General features: G+C 39.2%; 1 long non-coding RNA gene across 1 annotated transcript in view; it reads left to right on the top strand.

Annotated features, from left to right (window-relative positions):
* The first annotated feature begins 856 nt into the window (after positions 1–856).
* Positions 857–18,365, top strand: part of LOC126380867 (uncharacterized) — a 72,515-nt gene continuing 55,006 nt past the window's right edge. The window contains exon 1 of the long non-coding RNA XR_007568574.1: positions 857–1,150. This is a non-coding gene — a long non-coding RNA (uncharacterized LOC126380867). The remainder of the gene's footprint in view (positions 1,151–18,365) is intronic.

Here is an 18,365-nt window from a genome sequence, read left to right on the forward strand (position 1 = left end):
AAATAAATATGAATATCAAATAATTATGTTGTTTAATTTGTAACCTAAGTAAAATGATGTAATCAATCTAAATTACAACTTAGATTTATTAATCTGTAATCAATGTCAAGATTAAACTCTTGATTTAATTTCTTAAATTTGTAATTATGATTACAGATTATTACGTTTGTAATCTGTAATCATGATAACAGATTAGTCGTAATCAACAATCAATAATCTAATTACTTTTTGCCCAACACTGCATTTACACACGTGAGTCCTAGGGACGTCTTAAGAGCTTTTAAATCTTTAGAAATCAAAAAGACTGCAGATCTTCATGGTCTCTCTGTTAAAGTCATTAACTCCGTGATTGATTGCATAGCTCCCTATCTATCATATATCTATACTTATAATAAATCTGTAGAGAGGTCAATTCTGTACATTAAATATTTTTTCAAAATAACTATCAGGGGGTGATAAGTGATCGATACTGATGCCAAAAATGCAATCAGTAAAATTTTTGTCTGTCTGTCTGTCTGTCTATCTGTCTATCTGTCTGTCTGTCTGTCTGTCTGTATGTTCCTTATAGAAACAAAAACTACTGGACGGATTTTAATGAAACTTGGTACAATTATTCTTCACACTCCTGGACAGGTCATAGTATACTTTTCATCACGCTACAATCAATAGGAGCAGAGTAGTGAAGGGAAATCCTTTTGTATGAAAAACCTAAACCACTCAAGTTAGACGTTTGAAATTTGGCATGAAGGTACCTTAGATACCGTAGAGGTGTACTAAGAAAGGGATTCCCGAAATTCCCACGGGAACGGGAATTAGCGGGAAAATCCTTTTGTATGAAAAATCTAAACCACTCAAGTTAGACGTTTGAAATTTGGCATGCAGGTACCATAGGTACCGTAGAGGTGCACTAAGAAAGGAATTCCCAAAATTCTCACGGGAACGGGAATTAGCGGGAAATACCTTTTGTATGAAAAATCTAAACCACTCAAGTTAGACATTTGAAATTTAGCATGCAGATACCTTAGGTACCGTGGAGGTGCACTAAGAAAGGAATTCCCGAAATTCTCACGAGAACGGGAATTAGCGGGAAAATCCTTTTGTATGAAAAATCTAAACCATTCAAGTTAGACGTTTGAAATTTGTCATGCAGGTACCTTAGGTACCGTGGAGGTGCACTAAGAAAGGAATTCCCGAAATTCCCACGGGAACGGGAATTAACGGGAAAATCCTTTTGTATGAAAAATCTAAACCATTCAAGTAAGATGTTTAAAATTTGGCACGCAGGTACCTTAGACACCGTAGAGGTGTACTAAGAAAGGAATTCCCGAAATTCCCACGGGAACGGGAATTAGCGGGAAAATCCTTTTGTATGAAAAATCTAAACCACTCAAGTTAGACGTTTGAAATTTGGCATGCAGGTACTTTAATAAACTTAAAGCTTAGTTGCAACAGGATATTACAAAATTCCCACGGGAACGGTAGTTAGCGGGAAAAAACATTTGTATGAAAAAATCAAATCTAAATAAAAGGAGAAACTGACTGACTCAGTGACTGACATATCAACGCATAGCCTGAACGGCTAAATGTAGGCATTTGAAATTTGGAAGGGACATAGCTTAGGTACCGTAGAGGTGCACTAAGAAAGGAATTCCCGGAATTCCCACGGGAACGGAAATTAGCGGGAAAATCCTTTTGTATGAAAAATCTAAACCGCTTAAGTTAGACGCTTGAAATTTGGCATGCAGGTACCTTAGTTAACTTAAACCTTAGTTGCAACAGGATATTGCAAAATTCCCACGGAAACGGGAGTTAGCGGGAAAAAAACATTTGTATGAAAAAATCGAAACCGCGTAAGATAGATGTTTTCAATTCAATTCAATTAAATTATTTATTGCATTCCATGTAGTACAATGGGGTGTTACATAGGCATAGGAACTAAAACATGGACCCTGTAGGGCACAGCAACGTTGAAGGGAAGAGAGGAAGTGTGTATTAAAATTAAAACTCAATGAACAATCAATTAAAAAAAAAATCAATTCAATCAATTGATTCAATCTAGCATGCATGCATACCTTAGTAAATATAAAGTTTATTTTTGGCTGTATTTTGAAAAATGGGAGTTATTGGGAAAAAAATTGTATGAAAAAATCTAAACTGCATAAGTTAGATGCTTGAAATTTGATATGCACTCCCACACACACAAAGATCTCTCTCTTATATAACACGCCACGCGGACGAAGTCGCGGGCAAAAGCTAGTATTTAATAAATGTGTAGATAATGGTGTGTTTCAAGATTTAATGAAGCACAGTAAAGTCATTCCATTGTTTAAACCTGGTAGTACTTCTGACCCTACTAATTTTAGACCAATATCTATACTACCCACGCTTAGTAAAATATTTGAAAAAAAAATATTACTGCAATTACTTCAACATTTCAATTTAAACAATTTAATGTCTAATAAACAATTTGGTTTCACAAAGGGTCGCTCAACAACCGATGCTGGTGTTGAGTTAATAAATCATGTTTTTCAGGCTTGGGAGGAGTCCAAAGATGCTATTGGTGTCTTTTGCGACCTTTCCAAAGCCTTCGATTGCGTTTGTCATGATATCTTGATCGCGAAACTTCGTCACTATGGAATAACTGATAATGCCATCGCTCTTTTGGAGTCGTACCTTAGTGGCCGCGTTCAGAGGGTTGATGTGCATGGCTCCAGATCGTGTGGATCTAACGTCACTATAGGCGTCCCGCAGGGCTCAATTCTAGGTCCATTTCTATTCCTAGTTTACATAAACGGCCTACCTAGTCTTGTGAAACATGAGGTGGTACTGTTTGCAGATGATACCTCCTTACTTTTTAAAGTAAAGAGACGACAAGATTCTTTTGACGATGTAAACAACGCCATTTCAGAGGTAGTGGATTGGTTTACTGTAAACAACCTGCTACTTAATGAAAATAAAACTAAATATGTTTATTTTACGTTATCGAATGTTAGTAGGCCGCTCGATTCTATTATTGTAAAAAATAAGGAATGGGACCTCACGGATACTGCTGTATTTTTGGGAATTACTTTGGACGCTAAGCTGCAATGGAGTCCTCATATTGATAAGTTGTCCAAAAGGCTCAGCTCAGCAGCATTCGCGGTCAAAAAAATTCGTTTAATAACCGATGTAGAAACCGCGCGATTAGTTTATTTTGCCTACTTCCACAGTCTAATATCGTATGGCATCTTGCTGTGGGGTCATGCTGCAGATATGAACAGCATTTTTGTTCTGCAAAAGCGAGCCATTCGGGCGATTTACAAATTGGGACCCAAGATGTCACTTAGAAATAAATTTAAAGAAATTAATATTTTAACTTTGGCATCACAATATATCTTTGAAAACTTAATATATGTAAAAAAACATATAGGATTATTTGCAAAAAATAGCGATCGGCACATTGTTAATACCCGGAATAAAAACAAACTTCCTTTACAAGTCAGTCGATTACATTAAGATTACTAATTCTTTTAAGGGGCAATGTCTTTTTTCTCCGCGGGTCATTCGTCGAAGCAACACACTTTCTCAGTTGCTCAGTGATAAATTAAAATATTTTAGTTGAAAAGCTTATTATACAATCATTTTTTCTCAATTAATTTGATCTATTTTGCGCGTGTGACTGTTCTGTGTAATTGGATTTTTACTGTGACTTATTTGTGAAGTGAAAATCTTAAAAATTCGTGACACCAACAGAGTTTCAAGCTTAAACACAGTGCTGAACCGTGTTCGTTAGTTGGAAGGAACTGCGGTCTGTGTCGCTCTGTGTCGTTTTGCTGTTGTATTGCTACGTGCCATTGAGCGCCGTATGTTATTCTACCTACATACAACTATTGCCTAATTGTTTACTTCAGAACTATGGCCTCCAAGTGCGACGGATGTGGTAAAAATATTCTGGACTTACATTACATGGAGTGCTCAAAGTGCAGGGGTACATATGATTTGCTTTGTGTAAACATGGCCAAAGACATCTTCAATAATCTTACTGAAGAAAAGAAGAGTCAATGGTTATGTCCTTCCTGTGTCTGCCTACTCCCTAGAGGAGACAATAGTGCCACTCCCGTACGACATCTTGCATCCGGCTCACCTACGCTAAACAATACCTACACTAAAGGCAGCGAAAATAATGTAAACATGTTGCGGGGCAGTAGGGCGAAGGTACATAACCTCACGCCTGTCGCCACCCCTCCTGGTAACTTTGAGTTGCAAATTTCGACACAACTTACTGAAATTAAGGAATACCTGGACTTAAAATTGAACTCGGTTAAAGAAGAAATCCTTGCTGAACTGGCCAAAAAGGTTAGTTTGATGGAGAATTCGGTTCAAGAAATAAGAAGTCAACATACTATATTAAACGAAAAGATCCAAAAATTTGATGATGCTCTTAATTTTATAAAATTGGAACAAGAAAAAAGGGACCAGACTATAAATAAATTATCACAGGAAATTGTTACTTTAAAGCAAAAAAAAACAGACACGGAAAATGAAAATGGTTTGTTAAAGTCTAAGTTATCCGAAATCAATACTATTCAGCGAAATTTGAATGAGCTTGAACAGCGTGCACGTCTCAATAACCTGGAGATCTTCGGGGTTCCGGAGAAAAGTAATGAAGACCTTTTTACTGTGGTGTCTAAGATCGCTTCCTCGTTAGAAATTACTTTAACGAGAAATGACCTAGATTATGTCGCGCGTATTCCATCTAGTACAGCTGCGTCATCACAATTACCTAAGACAATTGTTATCAAATTCAGAGCGGCTCAGCTGCGTGACACATTCCTCAGCGCGGCTCGAAAAAAGCGCGGCCTAACCTCCACGAACCTTCAGATGTCGGGTGAATGCAGGCAGATTTTTATTAATGAGCATCTCACGTCTCATAACAAAGCCCTATTGAAGGCTGCTAGGCAGCAGTGCAAAGAGTTGGGGTTTCAAAACATATGGACAAGAAACGCGAAAATATATATAAGAAAACACAGCAAGTCTCCGGCTATCAGAATTATAAATATGGAACAAGTCGAGCAGTTAAAACATGTAAAATAGTTTATTTCTTTATGTACATAATTACTAATCTTAGTTTAATTGTAACACTGTTGCGCATACACCACTACACACACTATACTCACACATTGTCACATGATGCTATACGATACTATATAATACATATTCTGCATTCTACATATGATTATAGGACTATTATCTGGTTAGTGATAGTTGACATTTATCGCGGTACGGGAATAGAAAAACACTATTACCTATAATATAATTAATAAATGTTTACTTTATGAGTTTTAAATTTTATTATCAGAATTCCCGTAGCATACGCGGTAAATTAATTGATTTTACTCAGGGACTTCTACTGCATGATTATGACGTGGTAGGTATTTGTGAGACATGGCTGTTAGACAGTATTAGCGACTCGGAGGTATCTGACAATAGGTACGACGTGCACAGGCACGACCGGCCGGTGAGTGGCAGCCTGCAGCGGCGCGGCGGTGGTGGCGTGCGCTCCGTCGGCGGCGGAGTGATGCTGCTCACGCGCCGGGGGCTGGGCGCGCGCCGCCTCCCCCTCCCCGCCGGCACTCCGTATCAGCTGGTTCATGTTACTATTCGGGCTCGGGCGCTCTGCGGTATCCGCGATCTTAACATTTTATGCGTTTATTTCCCTGGCAGTGGTCCGGTCCACGATTCGCAGGTATTACATTTTGAAAGGTACTTAATTAATTATATCAATGGAAAACCAAGTGACGACTATCTACTTTTGGGTGATTTTAACTTCCCGGATATCGAATGGAGACCTAATCCTGATGATAACAATTTATTGTCATTTAACGTAACTAATGAATCACAGAGACAATTTCTAGATACTCTTTTTACTTTTGGACTTTCACAATATAATAAAATAATAAATGGTAATAATAAATTCTTAGATCTTATATTTTGTACTCTGGATGCCACCACAACTCGCAGTGCGATTCCGTTGACGCGTGAAGATATGCCTGATCATCCGGCCGTGGAGTCGGAAATTCCTAATTTAATTTTAAATAAAACATTAAAAGACCCTAAAACTAAAATTTATAATTTTAAGAAAGCTAACTATGATACTATTAGGACGCGATTGGTCGCTATTGACTGGAATGCAAAATTACATCAGGGATCCGTTGATGATGCGGTTAATTGTTTTAATACTGAATTAAAAGACGTAATTAATGAAGAAATACCTTATTTTCTTAGCAATGGTTCTTGTTATCCAATGTGGTACTCGAAGCCTTTAATTCATATAATTAAAGAAAAAAGTAAATACCATAGATTATGGAAACGATTCCATAATAAAATGGATTATGATGCTTTTTCACTTCTAAGACGACGACAAAAGGAAGTACAACAGGAATGCTGGAGTCGGTATACTGACGGATGTGAGAGGGCAATCAGAACATGTCCTAAACAATTTTGGTCGTACACTAACTCATTGCGCAAGGACCAAGGACTGCCGATACGTATGATTTCTGGGAATACTGTGGCATGTGGAGGTTTTCAGATATGTAATGCATTTTTAGATTATTTTCTCTCAGTTTATACTAGTACACCAGCTAATTTAACTTCCAATTGCGTTACCACTGTGCCAAATTCGATAAACTCTATTAATTCTATCTAAATTACACAATCATTAGTTGAAAGATACTTAAAGAGACTGGATCGTAACAAAGGAGCAGGGAGTGATGGGATACCGTCTTTATTTGTGAATTTGTGTTCTAAGGAACTTGCCCATCCATTATCAATAATTTTTCATAGATCGCTAGTCGAAGGCGTCTATCCAGAAAAATGGAAGGAGGCCCATATTACACCGGTTCACAAAAACGGTTCCAAACAAGATGTTCAAAACTATAGACCAGTCTCAATACTGTCTGTTTTTGGGAAAATTTTTGAACTGATTGTTCATGATCAATTGTATCCCGTGGTGGCTTCACACATCCCCGAAAGCCAACACGGATTTATGCGTAAAAGGTCCACTACAACTAATCTTGCGGTGTTTACAGACTTTGTTGCTCGGCACATGGATTTGGGCTTTCAGGTTGACGTCGTGTATACCGATTATTCAAAATGCTTTGATCGAATTAATCATGATATTTTAATTTCAAAATTATATAATGTTGGTGTGCATGGGGATCTCCTAAGGTGGCTTACCTCTTATCTTCGAAACCGAATGCAAGCAGTTAAAATCGGAGCTTTTAGATCTGACTTCGCGCCTTCTCCATCCGGAGTTCCTCAAGGGTCCCATCTGGGACCTCTTCTATTTAATATCTATTTGTACGACATAACAGCTTGCTTCCAACATTCGGATGTTTTGATGTATGCTGACGATAAGAAAATATATATGCCTATCCGTTTTCCTGCGGATTGTGATAAATTGCAACAAGATCTCGACAGACTTTCTGGATACTGCCGTAAAAATTTGCTTGATTTAAACGTTAATAAGTGCCAGACAATTACATATACAAGAAAAAATAACGTTATACAGTATAATTACAAACTTAACGGTATTGTAATTCCAAGGGTTAATTTCGTCCGAGATCTTGGCGTAATGTTGGATATGAAATTTCTTTTCACAAGGCATTTCGATTATATCTCACAGAAAGCGAATAAAATGTTGGGATTTATTCACAGGTGTTCTAAGGCTTTCCATAAGGTTGATTCGCTTAAAATTTTGTACTTTGCATATGTCCGAAGTATTATGGAGTATGCGTCGCCGGTCTGGTCACCGTCGTATATAACTCATAATGCTCAACTTGAATCGGTTCAGCGCAAGTTCACTAGAAGGTTATATTATCGCCTTAAGAAGAATGGTGACTATGATGAAAGGCTGTCCCACTTCTGTATGCACTCACTTGAAAACAGGCGAATAATTGCAGACATGAAGCTTCTGTACGACGTGGTAAATGCTCTGCTGGACTGCCCCGCGCTTACGGAGCGGATATTCTACTGCACCTGGACTGGTCGCGTGAGGCGTAAACGTTCCCTATACCCCGGCTTGTCTCGGACTATTTATGCCAAAAATTCAGTCATACATAGGATTATCTCGACATACGAGGAGAAATTTGCCTCTGCTGACATTTTCTTCCTCGCGAGAAATGAATTTATAAAATTCGTAGTGAGACAGTTTCCTGTTTTTAATAATGGATCAGATACAGAATCATAGCAGAAGTATTTATTAATTTTCTAAAACTGTGACATCGACAGACACGCAAAACTTCAAACAATTACACAATGATTACACAATTTACACATATTCACACAAACATTCACACTCACCAATTTGCAGCAGGTTTGTTTCTTTCTTTCTTTGCAGTTAAATGCTAGTTATTATTATAATTATTCTAATTAATCTTTATATTTCACTTTCCGCTTTATAAAATTTAATTTGTCAAACTTTGTAATTGGCTAGTATAAGATTTTTAACATCGCAACTTTAATTTAGATTATTATAAGCTGTAAAGTTTGCAATAAACGATTAAATAAAATAAAGTATAGTGTTCGTTCCGCCTCTGTGGAGAGTGGTCGTGTTGTGATTCTTGTTAAGAATTTATTAGTGAAATTTGATTTCAAAATTTGTGATTGGTGGAATTATGTGAAGATTAATTCCTTTTTACTCATACAGGATCCTTACCTGTAGTTTCCGCCCACTGGGCGGTCTTAGAAAGAGATCAACATATTTTTGAGTGTTTTTGCTGGATTTGAACCGGCGCGGCGTCCGCTGCGCGGGAGGCGAGCGCGCTACCGTGACGCTAACGAGTCACGCAACAAGGCGACGAAATAACCGGTCTGCTTCGGCGCTAAGGCGTCTGACGTCACGATTATTACTAAGCTTAACTAATAATTTGCAAGCGTCGTTGGTTCCGCACCTATGCTGATTTTTTGGTGATTGGTTAATTCTATTTATTTATTTTTTTGCTAACTAAATATTTCAAAAGACAATATGAATTGTGCTGGCTGTACTAACGAAATTAATTTGAGAAAACCAATAGTTTGTAGCCAATGTGGGCAGGCTTATTGCTTAGAATGTGCTAAATGTCTCCGAAAAGCGTTATTACAACACTTTTAATGAAGAACATAGACAGCGATGGAAGTGCCCCATTTGTATCTGCAAACAACCTAAAATGGATAACACCAACACTCCAGTGAGAACTCGAGATGCTAGCCCGACCCAAACTGATGTACAATTTTTTACGCAAAATATAACAACTACGCGAGGAACGCAGTCAAAGATTATAAACTCCCCTGTTGAAAATTCGTACCTGGATGACTCGATTCACTCACTCGCACTTCGGGAAGTGATACGAGAGGAATTTTCAAAGCTGACTGATTTGGTTACCCAAAAAATAGCACAAAGTCTTGAAGTGGTAATGAAAAATACTTTTGCTGAATTGACTAATAAGATAGCTAGTTTGGAGGTAAGACTGAAGACGTTGGAAAACGACAAGCCGTATTCAAAGACATTGAAAAATGATGGTAAACGCACGCCGAGTAACGTTCCACCTATTTCTCAGCCTGCAAATTCAGTCTTAAAGACTGATACGAAGCAACCCAAATCATATAAAGGCGTGGTAGTACAAGCCACTATAGCAAGTACAAGCTCCACTTACAACACAATGGACACGTCACAGCTCCAGTCAGCAATGGATAAAGACAACTCCACCATGGCACGTGATGCTACATCAAGCAATAGCCATGAGCAACGGGACACCATTCCGACGGTTGAATTCTCCGTGGCTCACGAAAATAGCGATGAACCATGGACTAAGGTTGAGCGGAAACGCCCTCGTATTATTCGCGGTAGCGCTACATCGAGCTCGGCTCAGTTGGAGGCATGTGCACGTACTCGTTACTTACATCTTTATTACGTGAAGGCTGGCACGAAAGAAGAGCAAATTCGTTACCATTTAAATACGGTATGTGGATCTAATAATGTAGTATCCGTAGAAACTTTAAAAGCTAGAGGCAATTATGCATCTTTTAAACTAGGGTTATCGTATGATTCTTTTGACGCAGCTATGATACCCGAAAATTGGCCACAGGGTATATGTGTAAAACCTTGGTCACAGCCCTTTCGTAAAGGGAAGCAATAAGAAGGTTATCAGGAGTCCAAATAAGGTGTATCAATTGGAAGTCTACTATCAGAATGTTCGTTGGCTGAAGTCTAAGCTTTCAATATTTATAGAACTAACCTAGCTGAAATTGCTGCATGAGCAATAAGGCCGCCTGTTGTGCTTTTCTGTATATGTTGTCCTTATCTCTGTATTTTGTGTCCATTGTGCTCAATAAAGTATTTTATCTATCTATCTATCTAGCAGTGATGGACGATATTAATTTAGTTGCCATCACGGAAACAAATCTGGACGAGAGCATTCATGACCTTGAAGTGTGTGGCTCTGGAGAATGGTCATTGCTGAGAAAAGATCGAGTGGCTCGCGGTGGAGGAGGAGTGCTACTAGCATTTCGTTCACCTATATCTTTGGAACATCTGTTATGCTACGAGACGGCGCACTGTGAAGACCTGTGGGCCAGGTTAGTCATGAATGAACATTATATTTACATATGCATAGTTTATCTGCCACCTAAATCTAAAGATGAACTCTACTTTGAGTGGTTCGACAGTGTGGAACAAGTTTGTGCGAAGATTCCCAGTGAAAAAGTAATTGTGTTAGGGGACCTTAACTTGTATAGTGCTAGTGATAACGTTAATAAATATTTTCATTGTTTTGTTAAGATTTGTAATTTTCATCAGTTTAATAATGTGTTAAATAACAATGATAGGTTTTTGGATGTGGTGTTGACTAGCACGGAGTTGACAGGCGCGGTAGCTGTGCGAGAGGCCGGAATACATGAAATAATTTCTAAAGTTGATTTACAACATCCTCCATTAATAAAAATAAAAATAAAAAATAAAATAAGCCTTTATTGCTGTAACTTGCAGTATAAAAATTAATACTTATTTTTAAATATTTATATGGGGAACCGGTTTTTCTTTTACAGCTTGTCCTTCGACAAAGGCCTCCTCTAAGGATTTCCATTTCGTTCTGTCCTTTGCAGTGCGTGTCCACCCTGAACCAGCTATCTTCTTTATGTCGTCTTCCCATCGCTTGCTTTGTCTACCTTTGCTTCTTTTACTATCTCGCGGGTACTCCTACCTCCATTAATAGCAAACTTTAAATACTCCTTTAAGAATGAAAATATAAAAACAGATCCTGCTAATATTGATAGTCGGTTAGACTGGAACTTTACAAAGGGAGATTTTTACCAGCTATACATCTCACTTTCGAGCATCGATTGGAATCATCTTTATGAAATCAGAGATACGGACGAGGCACTGAACTTCCTCAATACTACTCTCTATAGTTTATTTGACCAATTCATTCCGAAAAAGAGACGTAAAAAGAGTCCGTGTAGGATATATCCCGTCTATTATACGGAAAATATTATTCATAATATAGAATTAAAGGTCTATTACCATCGTATGTGGAAAAGTACTGGAAACACGTCATTCTACGATTGCTTTTCTCGGCTGCGGTGTACAATTAAAGATGATATAATAGCAGCCTATAATACTTATGTATACAATATTTCAACCCGAATATTGTCAGAGCCAAAGCAGTTCTGGTCATTTGTTAGCAGTTTGCGGAGTAAAGGTGGCACTGAAGTAAAGGTTACACGAGATGAAACCGAATATAGAGGTGTGGAAACAGCAGCGGCCTTTGCAGAGCAGTTTAGTTCGGTCTTTCTAAACGAGGAACCCGTTTTGGATTGGGAAAGTGCTAGTGCTGGTACCAACTCCCATTCACGCCACATAAATATAAGCTGCTTTTCGGAAGCTGACGTACTTGCCTCTGTTGGAAAGCTTAAGGCTGGAACTTCACCCGGACCTGATGGAATACCAGCTTTTGTCATTAAGGGGTGTGTGCATTTATTGCTGACACCCATTACGTTTATATTTAATTTGATACTCGAGTCTGGTGTGTATCCTAAGCTTTGGAAGAAGTCTCGGGTCACGCCTATTCCTAAATCGGGGCCTAAGACGGCGGTAGAAAACTACCGGCCAATAGCTATTTTAAGTGCTCTAGCCAAGGCCTTCGAGAGTACTTTATATTCTCGCTTATTACCACAATGCATTCCATACGGTTCATTTGTCTCAATTCCTTATCGAACGCGTTCTGGAATAAGTCAGGGATCAAATCTAGGGCCCTTGCTATTTGTGTTGCTCATAAATGATCTTCCAGAGGTTATAAGGGAATCATTAATCTTGCTATTTGCAGACGACGTGAAGTTGGTAAAAGCCATAAACACAACTGAAGACGCCACAGCCTTGCAAAATGATCTGCAACGAGTATATGAATGGAGTTTGGGTAATAGACTATACTTTAACCCGGCTAAATGTGAGATGATTACTTTTACACGGTCACCCCTCCCGCAGGTTTTTAGTTACCATATAGGTGGCGTACCAGTGGCGCGAGTGGAGCGGGTGCGTGACCTTGGCATTCTGTTTGATAACAGGCTTACGTTCCATGCTCACGCTGAGTTGGTTGCAGAGTCGGCTTACCGCCGGCTTGGATTTGTTATACGCAATGCTACTCACTTGTCATTTCAAGCAATTCGCATGCTCTACGTGTCACTGGTCCGTAGTGTACTTGAAAATTATGCGTTGGTGTGGAACCCTCACGAAAATAAATATGCCCTAATTGTGGAGCAAGTTCAGAAGCAGTTCCTACGACATCTCTACAAAAGACAATACGGGTACTACCCGTTTATGTACCCTATATTATTTCTGCAAGGGCAACTGGGGTTTAACTCAGTGTAACTGCGTAGGTACATGGCGCTAGCCAAATTTATTATAAATATCCTTAAAGGTAGGATAGACAGCCCTCCTCTAATCGAGCGTGTATTACGTCTGAATGTGCCAGATATAAATCGCCCAGGCCCGGTCCTGCGGCCACGGAAGCGCGCGCTGCTGGCCGCGCCGCCCGCGCCCGCGCACACGGTGGCGCACTCGCAATCCCCCGTGCCGCGCGCTGTCTCGCTGCTCACCTCCGTTCTTGAATCAGCGCCACATTGTGATTTGTTTGTTAGTTCGATAGCATGTTTGATCAAAGAATGTGAGAAGAGTTTTGAAAGCATGATGCCTGTAAGCTCCATTCGGGAATAATTTTTATTTTAATTTTATTTTGTGTGTTATGTATGTTAAGTAATTTTTAAGAGAAACTTTGTAACAGCTGTGGATTTTTCTGTTATGTTACAATGTATATTTTTTCTAAGAAAAAAAAAAAAAGAATAAGTATAATTTATTTGCCAGAAAACAAATAAATAAATAAAATAAATAATAAATACTATACGTTTTTACAATAAGATTCCCATTGACATTCAGAATTTGCCTGTTTTAAGACAGTAGTTAAACAAAAACTTTACAAAAAAGGTTATTATAAAGTTAGTGATTATTTAGAAGATATGAATGCATGGGATTAACTGTCTGAGAACTGATATTAGGCAGCTAAATTACTCAATTGTATACCAATATTTTATGTTTATTTTTATTTTTTTAAAGAACGTCTAGGGCCCTGTGCCGAAGTTTTTCTTGCAGCTTCTTTTCCCCGGCTATACAGGTTGTGAGAAGCTGCAGTAGTTTTAGGCGGATGAGACGTTCGTTATGTAAAAATTGACGATTCAAAGTGTAACTATGTTACCTACTGAATAAAGATATTTTTGAATTTGAATTTGACCTGTGGACGGTGGTCGGGGGACCGCTGTCCACAACATAGTTCCCGTGCTGTAGGGCTCCCCAAGTGTTCCGGGCAGCCCTCGGCGGAGGGGGAGGCCCTTGACGCGCTCCCATGGGCTGGGCCCCAAAGGGCATCCGCCGGCGGGGACGCGGTTGTGTGCAATTGCGTTCCCGAATCCCCGCCACACGGCGGCAAGGAGGAACACCGTTGGGTTTTAGTGGGTATATCGGGTGGCGACACCCGGGGAGTCCCATATAACCACGTTGCCCCCCCGGGCGGCGTGGTATGCGTAACGCATTTCCCAACGATAAAAAAAGGGTGCATTGAGCCTTGGTGCATCCGCGATAGTTCGCAGGATGACCTTGCTGACCTCACAGCACACAGCTAGGGGGTTCCACCTCGTTTTTGCCTCTAAGGCAATCCGAGGTAGCGTGATCTATCCAAGGTGAAGCCAACAAATCGAGCACATTCAGTCGATTTTATTTCAACATTGCCTGCTGTGACAACCAGCTCAGTACTAGATCTCGGCGAGAATTTGATTAAATTCGTCTTTTCGACATTTAGCTGCATACCATTTGCTGAAAACCAGCCGGATAGTCTGCGCAAAACATATAAAACATTTTCGTGCAATGTTTGCTCGTCAGGTGCCTTAACTATGGCAGAAATGTCATCAGCATACATCACAAACTCTGCGAATGAAGAATAAAAACGCAAATCATTCATTAGTAAGTTAAAAACCGTGTTACCAACATTGGAGCCTTGGGGGACCGATTTGTCTCCTATAGCGCCCTCCTCAGAGCATAAGCTTCCGACCTGCGTTGCTTGGTACCGATTTGTCAGGAAGGATTTGATGATATCAAGCCCCACACCTCGCACACCATAATGGTCCAGCTTTGCTGAGATGAGCTCGTGATCGACGAAATCGAAAGCGCGGGACAAATCAAAGAAGACTGCGGCAACCCGCTGCCTACTCTCCAAATGAATCAGCACAGTACGAACAAGCTGGCGAGCTGCACCCAATGTGGGCCTTCCCTTCTGGTAGGCGAATTGTTCAACACATAAGAGCTCATTGCTGCCAAGAAAATGCGCTAATCGGTCACAGATGCCCATTTCAAATACTTTGGATACGGCAGGCACGAGTGAAATCGGTCGGTAGCTTTTAAGTTCCTTCCTACTGCCTTTACCCTTATAGACAGGGGTTACCTTGATTTTCTTTTTAGCAATCGGGGTATGACCCATTGGATATACATTCATTAAAGTATGCACACAGTGCTTCAAGGCAGTTAATAGGCAGCCTGGATAGGAGTGATGTGGGTATACCGTATGTCTTTGGTGGTTTTAGGTTTGATTTTATTTATTATTTTTATTATTTCTAAAATACTGAATGGCTGAAAGTAAAAAGAATTCAGTGTTCTAGAGATCGAACCTCGTAGAAGCTCCAATGCCTCGAGTAAATGGGTAGGGCCTGCGCCAGGCGCCGATCGGCCGCGCTGTCCGTCCCGGTTGGGCCGCACACCGCGTGACGCAACACACCAAATGCATCCCCTCGCTGCTTGTGTTTATTCGTCTCCGTTTTGGCAACATCCTAAACGGCGGTGCATATATTAAAACTCGATTCTATTAAGATATTAAAGTAACGTTTTCTAGCCCTATTAAGAACACCATTATGTTTGCATTTATACACTTCTCATCAAAAAAATCGAAACACTTCCGTTTTCATTGTTTCTGTCCGAATTTAACACAAAAAAGAATTCATACGATGAAAAAAAATACATAAATGTATAGCTGGCAGTTTGGCCATTACAGTAATAAGCGAAAATTCTAAATTCAAAATTAGAATTTCATTTGTTTATCTTATAAACGAAATGAATCACTGTTTTGAGACAAATGTGTGTTTAGGGTTGGAGTACATTTAGCGTTTAAAAACTAAAAATTGGCGCCTATCCTTAAACTTTTTGTTTTTTATTTCAATACTGTGACTTTGGGACGTCTGAAAAAAGGTTTTTTTTCTAAAACGTATGGATACTTCGCCCACAGAAGCCGCCCAAGTTGTGGCATTGCTGGATTCTGGCCTTAGTCAGCGTGTTGTGGCTGCAAGACTGCATCTAAGCCTGTCATCTGTTAATAGAGTCTATAAACGTTATCGGGAGACTGGTTTGTTCACGCGCCGTTCAGGATCTGGCAGGAATCGGGTCACTTCTGAGCGAGATGATCGATTTATTGTAACAACTTCTTTAAGAAATCGACGCCTTAACGCTTTTCAACTGCAGCAGCGGCTTCGTGTTGTACGAAGGGTGGCTGTAAGTGACTCTACAATTAGAAGAAGGTTGAAGGATCGTGGACTGGTACCGCATAAGCCAGCAAATGGGCCGAAATTAACTGCAGACCATCGAAGAGCGCGCCTTACCTTTGCACGTGAGCAAAGTTAAGGCGCGCTCTTCGATGGTCATACGATGATCATATTGGTCATATTGGTCATACCTACAGTGGAGCAAAGTTCTCTTTTCTGATGAGTGTAAAATTATGCTGTATGGTAACGACGGAAGGAACAAGGTCTACAGAAGAGACGGAGAACGCTATGCACAATGCTACATTGAAGAAAAGGTCAGCTATGGTGGCGGTTCTGTAGGTATGACCAATTTAGGTGCTCACGTGCAAAGTTAAGGCGCGCTCTTCGATGGTCTGCAGTTAATTTCGGCCCATTTACTGGCTTATGCGGTACCAGTCCACGATCCTTCAACCTTCTTCTAATTGTAGAGTCACTTACAGCCACCCTTCGTACAACACGAAGCCGCTGCTGCAGTTGAAAAGCGTTAAGGCGTCGATTTCTTAAAGAAGTTGTTACAATAAATCGATCATCTCGCTCAGAAGTGACCCGATTCCTGCCAGATCCTGAACGGCGCGTGAACAAACCAGTCTCCCGATAACGTTTATAGACTCTATGAACAGATGACAGGCTTAGATGCAGTCTTGCAGCCACAACACGCTGACTAAGGCCAGAATCCAGCAATGCCACAACTTGGGCGGCTTCTGTGGGCGAAGTATCCATACGTTTTAGAAAAAAAACCTTTTTTCAGACGTCCCAAAGTCACAGTATTGAAATAAAAAACAAAAAGTTTAAGGATAGGCGCCAATTTTTAGTTTTTAAACGCTAAATGTACTCCAACCCTAAACACACATTTGTCTCAAAACAGTGATTCATTTCGTTTATAAGGTAAACAAATGAAATTCTAATTTTGAATTTAGAATTTTCGCTTATTACTGTAATGGCCAAACTGCCAGCTATACATTTATGTATTTTTTTTCATCGTATGAATTCTTTTTTGTGTTAAATTCGGACAGAAACAATGAAAACGGAAGTGTTTCGATTTTTTTGATGAGAAGTGTATTCTTAATAGATTTTTTCAGTTCTAAATGATTAGGATAATGGTTTGAAAGCATTCTTAAAAGTAACAGATTGTAGTGTGTACCTCCACACACATGTAATATACTTATCTATGTTATATGTCATTATCCATAGACAGACAATAAACGACCGTCTTAGAAGACACACGTCTCTTATTTAACTCCACAACTCCGGCGTCCCACAGTGCATGGCGACCCTGCCAGTGCTGCCTTACGGCGGCGCTGCGCACGAGTTACAATAGTGAAATGTGCGAGTAAAAAGAAAAAAAACATAAAATAGTAAATACTAAATATTAAAAAAAAAAAACAAAAAAATATAGTGCACTTAAAATTAAGTTTTAATAGATAAGAAAATATAGGATACTAAAAATCACTTAAAATTAAAATAACATAGCTACTAATCAAGAAATTAAATATAATGGAAAGCGTTAAAATACCAAATAAATACAAGAAGATTTGGACTATCGGCAAAATTAAATAAATATAATAAGTGAAAATTTGGTGCGGTAATCAACTTATGGTGATGGAAGATGGAATTAAGCAAGATCAGAGAGCCACCCAGCGGAGTATTGTTCGAATCGGATATAAGAGGAGATAAGATGCAGGCAGCCGGGTGATGGTGTAGATGGTGTCTGATGAGGAGGCAGCCGGGAGTTGTGCGAAATCATCGGCTTGCGAGTTTATCATTACGGAAAAGTGGTTAACAACATTTTATAAATACGGTTCAGATGCGGCTACCACATTATTTTAAATTTTATCAAAAATGAAGAAGAGGTATTTACGATTTATTTTAAAAATATATGAAAGTGACTCTCAGCTAACATTACTTTAGTACACTTAATAATACATAATGTAACGTTAGTTTATGAATCAAGTTAATCAAATTATTTTTAAGCATTTATAAAATTAATCAAAATAGGTGCGCACCTGACCCTATTAAGGGCATTTGAAGACTATTTTGCTTTGCATATTCATATATCATTTCTTATAATTATTTTAAATATAAGTAAGTCTAATCTATACTTATAATAAATCTGTAGAGAGGTCAATTCTGTACATTAAATATTTTTTCAAAATAACTATCAGGGGGTGATAAGTGATCGATACTGATGCCAAAAATGCAATCAGTAAAATTTTTGTCTGTCTGTCTGTCTGTCTGTCTGT

This window comes from Pectinophora gossypiella, unplaced genomic scaffold (genome assembly GCF_024362695.1).
Source record: "Pectinophora gossypiella unplaced genomic scaffold, ilPecGoss1.1 Pgos_30, whole genome shotgun sequence".
Classification (NCBI taxonomy): domain Eukaryota; kingdom Metazoa; phylum Arthropoda; class Insecta; order Lepidoptera; family Gelechiidae; genus Pectinophora; species Pectinophora gossypiella.